A 12,393-nucleotide genomic window follows, 5' to 3' on the forward strand; every position below is an offset into this window, starting at 1 on the left:
TACTGGAAAATGGGATTAGTGTAGGCATAGAGTCATAGAATCATAGAGATGTACAGCATGGAAACAGACACTTTGGTCCAATTTGTCCATACTGACCAGATATCCTAACCTAACCTAGTCCCAAAATTTTTTGATTGATGCAGACACAATGGGCTGAATGGTCTCCTTCTGTGCTATGAGTGCCAATGATTGCATTTAGTGGAAGTATTGTAGTATCTTGGGATGTAACTGCACTTTGGGGGCCATCTGTTGGAGCCATATCAGTATTTTGGGCGGTGCTACCGTATATTGTAGTATCGCAATACCTGGGGTGGCGGGGGTGATGTGTCAGTCTTTTTTTGGGGGGGTGTTCTCAGCACTTTGAGGCGCTCTGGCCTTCTGGGGCTGGGTGTGGGGGCGGTGCCGGTGGGCCCGCGGTCGCGGCCGTCGCCCCTTTAAGAGGTGTTTCCCTTTTAAGGCGCCAGAGCGAGGCTGCCCGTGACGTTGGAGGGAGAAGCTCGAGCGGTTTCAGGCGGAGAGACCCGGAGACCGAGAGCGACAGGGACAGGGAGAGGGGGAACGGAGCGGAGGGTGAGTGAGGGAAGGAGGGACTGAGGGGAGGAAAGGAGTGAGGAGGGACGAGTGAGGGGAGGGGGAAGGAAGAGAGTGAGGGGAAGGAAGAGAGTGAGGGGAAGGGAGGGAGTGAGGGAGTGAACGGCGGGGGGGGGGGAGGGGAGATGGTGAGGGGGGTGCGGCATGTTGGGGGGGGATGAGGGTAAAAGGGTCTGGGGGGGGTGGGGGAGACACTGAGGGGAGGGGACAGTGAGGGGAGCGGCCCTTTCCCGGAGACGCCCGCTCCCGCTCCCGCCCCGGACCCGGGGCCCGTCCCCAGCCGCAGGCCCTTGCGGCTCAGGGGCGGGGAGCAGTGCGGAGCCTCCACGTCCCCCCCCCACCCCCCCCCCCCAGCCCCTGGAGAGCGGGTGTGTGCTGTTCGGGCTGCCTCCCCCCTCCCTGGGCCTGTAGGGAGCTAGGCCCCTCGTCCCCGGGCTGAGAGTATATCTGGGCTGGAGCGGAGTGCCCCAGGGCTCCCTGCTGTGGCTGGGCTGACAGCAGCCCGAGTGTGGGTTGTGCGAGGCAGCAACAGTTTTAAAAAAAAATCCGCGTCAGAATCTGTTCAGTTTCGGTGTAGAAACTGAATAATCAAATGGTAAACCTGTATAACTTTCTCCCTGTATCAGCTTAAAGTGTTTAAAAAAAAAGCCAAGCTGTGCACTGTCTGGGTGGAGTAACATTGTGCACGGTGGTGGGTGTTGGGTTCAAATTGATTTCATACTGGCATGTTTGGTTAGACTCAGATGAAAAGTTACCAGCTTTCCCCCCACTCCCACTCCCCTCTCTCCCACTCCCACTCCCACTCCCCTCTCTCCCACTCCCACTCCCCTCACTCCCACTCCCACTCCCCTCTCTCCCACTCCCACTCCCCTCTCTCCCACTCCCACTCCCCTCTCTCCCACTCCCACTCCCCTCTCTCCCACTCCCACTCCCCTCTCTCCCACTCCCACTCCCCTCTCTCCCTCTCCCACTCCCCTCTCTCCCACTCCCACTCCCCTCTCTCCCACTCCCACTCCCCTCTCTCCCACTCCCACTCCCCTCTCTCCCACTCCCACTCCCCTCTCTCCCACTCCCACTCCCCTCTCTCCCACTCCCACTCCCCTCTCTCCCACTCCCACTCCCCTCTCTCCCACTCCCACTCCCCTCTCTCCCACTCCCACTCCCCTCTCTCCCACTCCCACTCCCCTCCTTGCCATTTACACCACATTCAACTCTTATCTGGGCAGTACACTTGATCCAGTTTTCTTTTCCATTGCTGAGCACCTTTTCTACTGCTGAGTGGCATAAATGATTCTTGCACACTCGTCACTGGGAATCCAACCTCCATGGGTGTCGAAACAACCTGGTGTAAATTGCCACAGCACGCAAATCTATTTTAAGTGTGGCTGACGGACTTAGTGAAGTTAATGATAGACAGCAAATTATGGAAATAATTTGACAGAGAGGAACTTGAGTTAGTGTTCTAGAGGCCCTGTTCATCAGAACTAATCACTAAAACTCTTTACACTCACCTACTTCCAAGGTTCAATTCTGTTCTTTATCTTTTCAGGTTGTTTGGTTTTTTTGAGGGTATTTGCTTCTGATTTTGTTTGTAAAAGTAACATGTTTTATTGCTCTTTTATTCTGCTTTTTAAATTCTTTCATTGTATCTAAAATAGGAGAAAGTGAGGTCTGCAGATGTTGGAGATCAGAGCTGAAAATGTGTTGCTAGAAAAGCGCAGCAGGTCAGGCAGCATCCAAGGAACAGGAGATTCGACGTTTCGGGCATAAGCCCTTCTTCATGGCTTATGCCCGAAACGTTGAATCTCCTGTTCCTTGGATGCTGCCTGACCTGCTGTGCTTTTCCAGCTACACTTTTTTAGTTTGTATCTAAAGTACTTGTTTTAATTGATCTAATTAATTAAATGGGCCTTTTGAATGCAGACCACTACCATGACTGCAGAAATGAATCCTGAGATGTATAGACTTTTGCCATTATTTGCATGAAGGGAGAGTTGTGTCCTCCAGTAAATTTGAAGTCTATATAATCACATTTTATTAACTGCCTAGTCAATGTGACGGGAGGCTTCAACTTGTGTTATTTGGCGATAGGCATAGATAAATATATAGTCTGAAAACCTGAAATAGATAGGACCTACAAAGTTAGTAAAATACTGAAATCTATCAGAAATTAACTTTGAACTTGTAAGCACCTGCTTGGTTTGTGATCTTTCCAACCCTCCTTTGATTTCTGAAAGCCACAGCATTTGGAGCAAGAATTTTATAGCTGATGTTCTTACTGGTATTTCCCATTACATTTATAATATTGAGCTCAGCACAACAGGTTACAGAATTAGATCCTTTTAAAGGTGTGGCTTGTTATAAACAGTTGCTCTTACCTATGGTAAGTGTTTGCTGATTGGCTCTTGACTCTCCTTCCTTGTTCTGTAATGTTTTTTAGGATCCCCTTGTGATGAAGTTTCTCTTTAGTCCTTTGTAAAACATGGCTCCCTTCATGAGGTGAACAGTAGAAAATTTGAATTTCAAAAGTGGAGAGAAAACCTGTTTTAATTCTTGGTTATGTTGTAGGATTTCAGTAAGGGTTATGGTGAGTGAAATCTTTCATGTGAACCTGAACTTGGACATTATCTGGCAAATGACTAAATATTTGTCTTCGTGTACAAAGAACTTTATAGAAGTGTGTCCCAGTTTAGGCCTTTACTCTCTGGAATTTTGAAGAAATGAGGGCAGATCAAATTGAGGTATTCATGATGATAAATGTGATAATACAGATGTGGAGTGGATGCTTCCTCTTGTGGGGCATTATGAGACAAGAGGCAGTAGCCTTAGGGTAAGGGGTAGCAAATCTCAGTTGAGAAACCAGTTCTCACAAAGGGTTGTGAATCTGTGGAAATTGCTACTGCAAAATGTGGTGGATGCTGGGCCAGTGAGTAAATTGAGTTTCAAATTTTTAATTGGTAATGGGTTAAAAGGATTTGGAGAGAAAGCAGGAAAATGGGGGTGAGGAGCATATCAACCATGATCGAATGGCAGAACAGACTCCATTGGCCGAGTAGTCTAATTCTGCTTTTTTTATAAATGTTTAGGCTGAAGTACTGGTGACAGGTAGTATTTAACACTTCTCAATTGAATCTTCATTTGTATTGTTTTGTCAGTCTATTTTACCTTACAGAAGTATGCAGGACTCTTGATACTCTGCTGTAATTGTTTAATATTATTTGAATTCAACAATCTCTGCCTTAACTTGTAATGAAGTTTGAGAGTCTCCTTTTAAGGGTCGGAGCAAAATGTTGGGTTCAAAATGCCTGTATAGTGTAGGTTAACCGGCATCAACTCTTTACTTGGGAAGTCACCTTGTAGTAATTTTTATGACATTAGTTAGTGCAGTGCTGCCAGTGTAAAAGATCAAAATTTGCTTAAACTTTTTAATGTGGTGTAGGAAACTGGGTTGGCCTTATAGAAGGCAGTCAAGCACTGACAAGTAGATGTGAACTGCAAGACTGATGACTTCCTCTCAAAAACTAAATATGTAAATTTGTCACTGCTATGAACCAGTAGCTTTTCAAATGGAAGAATGCTGTTGTTGCACAGAGAAACATCTACGTCATCTGAAAAAATTCAAAAAAAAACTAGGAAGTCTTTGTCCTGTGGGTGTGTGTATGGTTAGACTGTAATTTGTACTTTAAAAGCAATTTCTCTCCTTGCCAGACGAACATCTTTTGCTTGAATTGTTGTACTGTATTGGCAAATTGAGTATGGAATATGCTGGTTGGTGGATATTGGTATTACATAACTGACAGTTGTTGGATGTGGTCCTAACCTGAGAGGTGGTTAACAGCGGATTTGTTTTAATTGTGACAAGTGCGCACTTCCTGTGCTTGTTAACTATGTATGGCGGAGTGTGAGGGGAATGAAGCTTGAGTCTTAAAATTGGAATAAATATACGGCTGTATGTCATCTGTCTTGTCCAACTTTTTTTTTCCCCAAAAGATCCTTTGTGTACATATAAAGTGGAATTAAAGCATTTTAAGTGTTAGAATTGAAACAACTCAAAGTAATTGTTTGGTGCAAGGTCCTGTGCAAGCTTTGGTATTTTTCCCAATCCTTTCCTTGACAGTGCTCTTTCACCATCTTCTGCCTCTTTTTATCTCTCATTCTTTCCCATTGTATGAACAAGAGTTTTGCTGACCTCTTGCCATCAGACAATTTTCTTCTGTGCTTTTCTCCGAACTCGATCATACACACACTTCAGCTTGTCTGGATCTGTCAATGCCCTTTTCTAAGATGCTGCTTTCCCTTTATCTGTGTGCTCTGTCCCAGTTTGGACCCCAGGTGTTTGAATTTAAAGTCCTTGCCCTGCTTTACAAATCTCACTGCAGCTTTTCTTGGGTCTACCTCTGCAGCTTCCTTTTAACCCTGTGACCTTTATCTGCCAAGCTAGGTCTCCTGTGCATTCCTCTTCCTACCTCTACACTAGTCTTAGAGCCATCAACTGTCAATTCTTCTGTTCTCTTCCTTTTTTTTTTCAAATTCTACACTGTAACTTCAGTCTGAAAATGTTTTTCCTGTATTGTCCTTGCTAAGTAATGTTTGGGAAATTTTTGCATAGTACCTTTTTTAGTTACCACTAAATTATTTAAAAATTAATGTTTGGCTTGGAAGTTTTTAGGTTTTAACTATTTTTATATAGAGCATTAAAAGGTCCTCCTGAGTTAATGGTACAATACATGGTACAGCGTCTGCAAACCTGAACTCGTTGAGTCTAGATCAATTTAATCTTTCTGAAATCCCAGTGGGGGTGAGAAACTGCTGGGCTTGTAGAAGTGACTGCATTTGTAGCAGTGTTGCATTTCTTTTTGTTTAATTGTTCCTGCATACAAAATATATTTTATTTAATTCTACATTTGGCAGAATTCCATTTCCTGTCACTGCTATTGATGCTTTAAGGACATTCCATGTCCTTTAGATATGTTAAAAATAATCAAAAGGCCCCAGATTTTATTCAAACACTGAATTGAGTTAGTGGTCTTCAGCTGGAGTGTTAAGTTGAATAACTGAGAACATGGGGCAGAGATTTTGAGCAAAAGGTAGTGAGGCCAGAATTTCTATTTTTAAAATCTTTTCCATTTTCTTTTGCTGAAGATGTCATTAATTGGGAGACGGGAATTTGGGGTGATTTTTCTCCTGCTAAAGTTGTGTAGTCCAGAGGTTCTGATTATGAAAATGAAAGCTGCTGATAAATGGCTGCTGTTCACAGGGATTGGGTGAAATTTCAGGAGGTGCCCCCTCTACTGATGGAATTTGCTTACCAACTTTATAAGGCGGGAAGGAAACTTTGAGACTTTCCTGGAGGCTAATTCTAAAATAAATTTACCTTAATTTGATGACAGTCATTGGATTATTGAAGCTACTTTGGATACAAAATTATTCATTTGTGGTGAAAATGAAGACTGCAGATGCTTCCTATTTGAGTGGATAGGCCCCATTTATCTCACCATCCCTTCAACTCTCAGCCATATTCTTGATGAAGAGCTTTTGTTCAAAACATCTACTGTCCTGCTCCTAGGATGCTGCCTGACCTGTTGTGCTTTTCCAGCACCACACTCTGACCCTTATTCATTTGTGGTGCATGTTTTGATTATTCTCCATCCCCTTATCCTCGAGCCCATTTTCTGGAGAAAATAACAAACATCATTTATGTGCAATTAAACTGCATTTGAGCTTTGCAGACTAGTTGTGTATGTTTGATACGAAATGAGGATCAAAATTCCTGCTACTGAGGACTATGCCGTAAAGGACATGCATGGAATAAATGTAAAACTGCATCGTGCACAAAGCAGATATCATGAGGTGTACGAAGGCAACACCTCTGTTTTTGCTCATTCTATATCTAATTATTAGCCATCTGTTTTAATTCTGAGGTTAGCTCAATGTTAAACTTTTTTGTATTCAATTATAGAACAGTTTGAGAATTATCTTATTGATAACTGGAATATCACCAGCAGCAATGTGTGCTTCTCTTCAGAATATATAACTCCTAAGTGAGGACTCTGCTGTGTTCATTGGATTTCATGCAAAACCAGTGGAATTCCAAGTTTCAGTACAGCAGAAACATTAGATCAACACTTTCTTCAGCTCAGCTGTGTATATAAAATTGTTCCACCCCCTTTCAAAATAGTAACTTTCCTGTACAAAATGTTTGCGCACCATATGTAAAGTCCTTGTATATTTATAATAATGACCTTAAAAATTTAAAAAAACTCCCAAGTGTTTTTTCAGAGAAATTTACATTTTTTAAAAAAAACTTTAGTTTTTGGTATGCTGGTAATCAAGCTGATGTTTCACAGTAATGTGGTAGGATCTTCCACTCTTCTGTGAGGCCAATATTAAACAAAGGTGGCAAAAGTGCTACTAAGATTTTAACTGTGAAGGTTATGGCTTCCCGTGTTGATGGAAGTGCTTAATTGTTTTTTTGCTTACTGAGCGGTACAACTCATTGGAGGATCATTATTTGCAATGTTCAGGTGGCTGATAAAGATTGATGCTTTTTGAACATGTGCTATCCTCTGACATCCTTTCCACAACCAGTGCCACAGTTAGCTGGCTATTCATCTCATTGCTGTTTGTAGAGCTTTGTGCAGCATGGCTGTGGCTGCAGCATAATTATAGAAAATATTTTGATGTTTTGATGTGATGAGGTGTTGCATGATTGGAATTGTTAGGATACTTTTCTAGGTATTTTCAATCCATCGTCAGTACAGCTAATCCTAATAATCCTAATGTCACAGTTTAGGAATACTGTGGTGAGTAATTCACTTGGTAACTCACAAATGACTGACTCTTTATGCTTTCATACAGCATGGAAATGAGCTGTTTGGTCCAACCAGTTGACTACATTCCCAAATTTGACCAGTCCCATCTGCCTGTGCTCGGCCCATATCCCTCCAAACCCTTCTTGCACCTGAACTTATCCAAATGTCTCTTAAACTGTACCACTTTCTTTTGGCAGTTCATTCTACACATGAACCATTTTATAAAAAAACAATATTACCCTTCAGTCCTTTTCAAAAACTCTTATTCCTTTCTCCTTAAAATGTCCCTAGTTTTGAATTCCCCATCCTAGGTAAAAGACTCTTGGCATCCCTCAACCTACTAGGTTTCAGTGAAATGTCAGAATCTTTCCTGTCTATTTTTATATCTCAAACCTTCCATTCCTGGCAACATCATGGTAAATCTTTTTCTGAACCCTCTCCAGCTTAGTATCCTTCGTATAACAGGGCAGCCAGAATTGAATACCATACTCCAGAAGAGGCCTCGCCAGAACTAGATGGCATAGGTTTAAGGTGAGAGGGCAAAGATTTAAGGAGGATCTGAGGGATAACTTTTTATGCAAAAGATCCTAATGTGTATGGAACAATCTGCAAGAGAAAGTGGTGGAAGCATGCACAATTAACATGTAAAAGACATCTGGATGTCTGTGAGATCGGGGCCAAATGCTGGCAAATGGAGCTAGTTCACATTGGGGTGTCTGGTGCTGATGAGTTGAGCTGAAGGGTCTGTTTCCGCACTGTATGACTGACTTCCTAAAGCCTGCCTGCCAGCCATGTAAAGGCTCACTTCTCTTTTCTGGATTAGTGCAGCTCTGACAACAAGGAAGAGGTTTCATACTATCTGGATTAAGCCTGCTTGATTGGCATAGTGTCGACAAACACTCATCACCCACGCTGTCCCTCAGTAGCAGCAGTGTATGTCATCTACAAATATTCACCAGAAATCCTCCGCTAGCACCTTCCAAACCCATAAACCCATCTAGAAGGGCAGAGATTGAATTGAATTCCTCACATGTACTGAGGCACAGTGAAAAGCTTTGTCTTCCAAGCAATACAGGCAGGTCACATAGTTAAGTAGTAGAGATATGTAGACTCTTAGATTCCTGACGTTATGGAATCAGGCCCTTAGGCTCAACCAGTCCACACCGACCCTCTGAAGAGTAACCCACCCAGTCCCATTTCCCTCTGACTAATGCACCTAACACTATGGGCAATTTAGCATTGACAACTCACCTGATCCCACATCTTTGGACTGTGGGAGGAAGCCAGAGGAAACCCACACAGACACAGGGAGACTGTCTGTGTGGATTTTGCACAGTCACCTGAGGCTGGAATAGAACCGGGGACCTTGGTGCTGTGAGGCAGCAGTGCTAACCACTGGGCCACCATGCCACCTGCAAAAGGGCTAGGGTATAAGTAAATGGCAGCAAAACAAAAATACAGGTACAGGCGAATGCGAAAAGAGTCCAATTATATTCTAACAATGATAGGGCAGAAACTGTTTCGAAACTAGGTGGTGCGTGTTCAGGCTTCTGTACCTTCTCCCTGATAGAGGTTGTAGAAAAGCACTACCGGGGTGGGATGGATCTTTGAGAATGCTGGCGGCCTTTCCTTAAAAGTGGGTCTGGTAGACTGATTCTATAGATGGGAGGTTGGCCTTAGTTATTGTCCAGGACGTGTTAGCCCTCTCTAACTGTCTCTGGTCCTGAATGGTACAGTTGCCATACCAGAGTGTGATACATCCAGACAACGTGCTCTCTGGTGTACTTATAAAAGTTAGCAATGGTATTTATGGTCATGCCAAATTTTCTCAGCTGCTTGAGGAAGAAATGTTGTTGGGCCTTTGTAACCAGTGCGTCCATATAAAGAGTCCAAGAAAGCTTGTTGTGGATGACCATTCCCAATGTGCAATGGATGACACTGTCCACTCATTCCACTTCTGTGCTGTTAGTGTGTAGGGGGGCATGAGTAACATTGTGCTGAAAGTCAATGAGTTCCTTGATTTTTGTTGGCATTGAGAGCTAGGTTGTTCTTGGTGCACCATTTTTCCAGGTCTTCCACCTCCCGTCTGAAGTTTTTCGTCGCCATCTGAGATTTGACTGACTATGGTGATGTCATTAGCGAACTTCTTCTAAATGGCATTAGACTGGTATTTGGTGATGCAGTCATGGATATACAGTGAGTACAGTAGGGGGCTGAGTGTGCACCCCTGGGGGGGGCTCCACTATTAGTGTGGATGAAATATTGTCCCCAATTATCATCTGAGGTCTGTGGGTCAGGAAAGTGAGGGTCCAGTTGCAGAGAGCGGGGCATAGTTCGAGATCACTCAGTTTAGTAATCGGTTTTGAGGAGATAGTGTTGACTCCAGTTCAGCCTTCGATGAGTAGGATTCTTACGTAGCTGATATTGGTGTCAAGATGTTCTAGGGAGGAGTGAAGGGCAACTGATCTGTTGATCCAATAGGCAAAGTGGAGTGGGTCAAGAGTAGTGGGGAGGTTGGAGTTGATTAATACCATGACCAGCCTTTCAAAGCACTTCATGGCCACTGGGCAGTAGTCGAGGAGACATGATGCATGAGCCGTCTTAGACACAGGGATGATGTTGGCCCTCCTGAAACAGGCAGGGACAGTGGCCTGCTGCAGGGAGACATTACAAATATCCAAGAAGACCTCTGCCAGTTGATCTGCACGTGCTCTGAGTGCACGGCCTGGTACTCTGTCTGGTCCCACTGCTTTCTTTGAATTCACGTGAAGGAAAACTGGTCTGACCTCTGCAGTGACTGTTGTGCTAGGTTTGTCAGGACTTGTCAGAATAGGTGTTACTCTCTGCCAAAGTTCTGCTCAGTGAACATAGAAGACATTGAGATGATCTGGGACGGCTGTGTCATCGTCTGCTATCTTGCATGTCTCGTTTTTTTTTTTAGAAGTAGTGATGTCATTCAGTCCTTGCCACCGTCACCGGGTGTCTGTCTGGGTCTCTAGTTTGGCTCTGTATTGGTCCTTGGCTATCTTAATAGCTCTGCGAAGGTCATACTTGGGTTCCTTTCTATTTGAGTGAGTCTCCTGATCTGAAGGCCCCTCACCTGGCTTGAGCAAATTCTGTATGTCCTGATTCGTCCCGGGTTTCCTGTTGGGGAATACCTGGATTGACTTCCTTGGTATGCAGTCCGCCGCACACTTGCTGCTAAAGTCTGTGATGGCGGCATACTTGTCCAAGGTACCTTGGGACATGTTCAAACTGTCCAAAATCAGCCGATTCCAGACGGCACCGGAGTTGATCCTCTGCTTCCTCCAACCAACGCCTCACCTTTTTATCTGTGAGGGGTCTCCCCTCATACATGGGGACACCACCCCCTCAAGTTCCCCTCCAGTCACCATCCTGACCTGGAAATATATTGCCATTCCTTCTGTGTTGCTGGGTCAAGATCTTGGAATTCTCTCCCTTATGGCGGTGTGTGTCTACCTGCAGCATGTGGACTGCAGCGATCCAAGAAGGGAGTTCATCGCTGCCTTTTGAAGGCCAACTAAAGATGGACAATAAAATACTCCTGTGAGTCACTTAAATATTTTTGTCTGATTACTGTTGACTTGGAGCTTGACATTCCTGCATTCTAGTTGCATAGGTCTATAGTTTGAATAAGTTTTAATTTTTGTTTCTTACATATGGAGCAACTCCATTATCTTGTAATTGGAAGACTTGAAACAAGCTAAAGGAAATGATGTGTCCTTTCTCTAGTTTTTTGCAACAGACTGGCACCAATATGGTGTGCATGTTTACTCTTCCATGTGACTGATTTTTGGTTATAATTTTAACGGTTTAGTAAAGAGTTGGGAATGTGGCAAATATTGACTATCTTTTGTTTCAAGGATAACATTTAGTCAAGCCTGTGAATCTCTGCTGTAGGCCACCCTCTGGTTTGAATAATTCAGTTCTCCACTCCAATCTTTAGACATGAGGCAGGATGTTCAATTTGATCTGATCCAGAGTGCAGAATTTGTTCCTTTTCTCTATACTTCTGTTTTCCCCTATTGTTTGAATTCAAGGCATGATGCTGTTTGATGGACAAGTTGCCATCTTGATTAGCAGGTTCCTCCCAATTAGCAAGCCGTTCTTGTAATGCGGAAAAGCAATTTTACTCTACACGTGAGCCATTCTTGGATCTGGAGATTTTGGCTGCCTGGCACCATTGGGGGTGGGGGGAATCCTTTAATTTTCTCCAGAGTTTTTCCCTGAAAAGAACAGGGATTCACCCTTTTACCTTGGTTACTATGGAATCAAAATATTGCTTTGTGATCTAGCTTGCTAGCCACATTTGTATAATGCGGGAGAGTGAAACTTCACTACTTGGCTTGATTCAGATTTTTTTAAATTCTGAATTTGGTGGGTCTTTTGGATCCTCTGGGCTATGCAAGAATGGTCAGCTTCTATCCTGTGCCAAAGAAAATTATGTGGGAGAATGAATTTTCTTAGAGTACTTCAAGTGTCATATATTTAATGTGGCGAAGTGTTAAATATCCAATTTAATCTGCAATCCAAAGCACTAATACTTTTCTTGTCTTTAAAGGACTTGTTTGGGCTATTTTGCTCATGTTTGGGATTTAAAAAGTTGATAGATGTTAGTCTAGCCAAAGACTGGAAGCTGAAGTTCTATGCCTAGTTTTCTATTGGGCTCACTGGAGTTCCAGGACCTTGAGACAAACCAGGTTCTACTTTGACATCTGATTTAACACAGAATTTCGGAGGCTTCTAGTTAGTTCATAATTTGTTTTTGTTTTCTATTTCCAGGAACTTAGCTGTGGGCAGGTGGATTCAGTCAAAAATTTGGCATTACAATCACCTTTCTACATTTTTTTTTTCTCTCCATTTTAAGGTGGCTGTAGATGGTAAGCTCTAGGAATGTTTTTTGTGTCCTCAAGAGTCCAGTCTTTACATGAGCATATATTTTAATTTGCAAGCTGGAATAGGTACACAA

The 12,393-nt window shown here is 43.4% G+C and overlaps 1 protein-coding gene across 2 annotated transcripts in view; it reads left to right on the forward strand.

Annotated features, from left to right (window-relative positions):
* The first annotated feature begins 462 nt into the window (after positions 1-462).
* Positions 463-12,393, forward strand: part of rap1aa (RAP1A, member of RAS oncogene family a) — a 137,685-nt gene continuing 125,754 nt past the window's right edge. The window contains exon 1 of one of the 2 annotated variants that reach the window (XM_060845298.1): positions 463-570. The gene's annotated coding sequence lies outside the window, so the exon portion shown is untranslated. The remainder of the gene's footprint in view (positions 571-12,393) is intronic. The other variant, XM_060845299.1, reaches the window with a different exon arrangement.

The sequence above is a fragment of the Hemiscyllium ocellatum genome, chromosome 26 (assembly GCF_020745735.1).
Source record: "Hemiscyllium ocellatum isolate sHemOce1 chromosome 26, sHemOce1.pat.X.cur, whole genome shotgun sequence".
Lineage (NCBI taxonomy): Eukaryota > Metazoa > Chordata > Chondrichthyes > Orectolobiformes > Hemiscylliidae > Hemiscyllium > Hemiscyllium ocellatum.